Source organism: Geospiza fortis, unplaced genomic scaffold, assembly GCF_000277835.1.
Source record: "Geospiza fortis unplaced genomic scaffold, GeoFor_1.0 scaffold135, whole genome shotgun sequence".
In the NCBI taxonomy this organism is placed as follows: domain Eukaryota; kingdom Metazoa; phylum Chordata; class Aves; order Passeriformes; family Thraupidae; genus Geospiza; species Geospiza fortis.
The window spans coordinates 59,900-61,523 of record NW_005054646.1 but is presented as its reverse complement, the minus strand read 5'-3'; positions in this window follow the sequence as shown (position 1 = coordinate 61,523).

The following is a 1,624-nucleotide window of genomic DNA, read 5'->3' as shown; positions in this document are numbered from 1 at the left end:
CCGGGCTCTGTTCCAGCTGGCAATGTCCCCGCTGGTGACAGCCCCCGGCCCGGCAGGGGGACCCGAGGAGGAGGAGGAGGAGGAAGAGGAGGAGGATGGCAGCGTCCCTGTGTGCCCTGGGCTGGGACCGTGACCCCGCCTGTGCCGTCCTTGGGGACAGCCCCGTGTCCTCGGGGCCTGTCTGGCCATCCCGGCTGGCTCCAGGCTGACACTGATGGATTTGGGTTGGGCAAGAGCCCGGCCCTGAGCCCAGGCTGCACGGAGGGGACCCTGCGGGGACACTGCAGGGACACGGACACTGCAGGGACACCTCGGGGACACTCTGGCCATTCCCATGGACACCCCCAGCCAGCAGTGCCCGTGCCAGCCCTGCAGGACGTGCCTCTCTGCCCCACACAGCTCATGGCACAAAATCCCAAAGGATTTGGGTTCCCCAGCGCTCCCTGGAGCTGCCCCGTGTGGGGTCTGGCTCACCCTGATGGGACACGGCAGCAGGTTTGTCCCCTTTGGGTGTTACAAGTGCATTTGAGGGGCTGTGGGCCTGCTCCTTCCCTGCTGGACAGGCAGGGCTGGGACACTGGCACAGGCAGGAATGTGGCACTGGGACAGGGCTGTGACACTGAGGGAACAGGCAGGGCTGTGACACTGAAGTGTCCCCGCACACAGAAGTGACACTTCTGGGGACCGGGGGTGGCGGTTGATTTTGCTGATGCTCCTGCACAGAGCCACCACAGCTGTCCCCATTGCCACCCACACGTCCCCAGGCAGGGCCATCGCTGCCAGCCGCCCCCAGCCTGGTGCAGCGTGTCCCTGTGTCCCCAAGGCCAGCCCTGCCGTGTCCCTGTGTCCCCAGGGCCAGCCCTGCCGTGTCCCCTGCCGGGTCCCAGCTGTCCCCAGCCCTGCCAGCACGCTGTCACAGCGTCACCCCAGATCCCCGGGGTGTCCCCATGTCCCTCCCAGCTAATGAGGGATGCAGCAATTACGGGGCCAGATTGATGAAATCCTAAATCAGGGAGCTTTCAAACGGCTCTGACCTTTCCCAGCTGGGGCTGGGCGGGGGCTGTGGCACACAGCTCGTGAGATGTGTCCTTCTGTCCTGCTGCTCGTGAGATCTGTCCTTCTGTCCTTCTGCCACCCCTGCTCCATGTGACGTGGCACAGGAGGGGACACCGGCCGCTGTGACCGGGGACAATCGGTGACAGCGCCACCCCTGCCCCTGTGATGATGGTTTCGGGGGTGTCAGGGCATCAGGAGGAATTCCTGCACGGACAGGGCTGGGAAGCATCGGGAGGAGCTGCCCAGGGAGGGTTCAGTGCCCAGCCCCGGAGGTGGCACCCTGGGGACAGCGTGGCACCCGGTGACACCAGAAATCTCAACAATTCCGGGATTCTGTGACACCCACGAGTGACAGCTGAGTCTGGCTGCACCCCCGGAGTGACAGGGACGGGACAGTGACAGCTCTGCTCGCCCCTGTGCGAGCTCATTAACATTGCTGCTCATTAACGTTGCTAATTAGCCAGGCTGATTGTGGGGGTGGCAGTAAGGGGGAGGGGGCTCTCAGGGCACTCCAATGCCAAGGCAGAGCTGTGTCCGGGGGTCTCTTTGCAGCGGGGGAAGCGGTGAC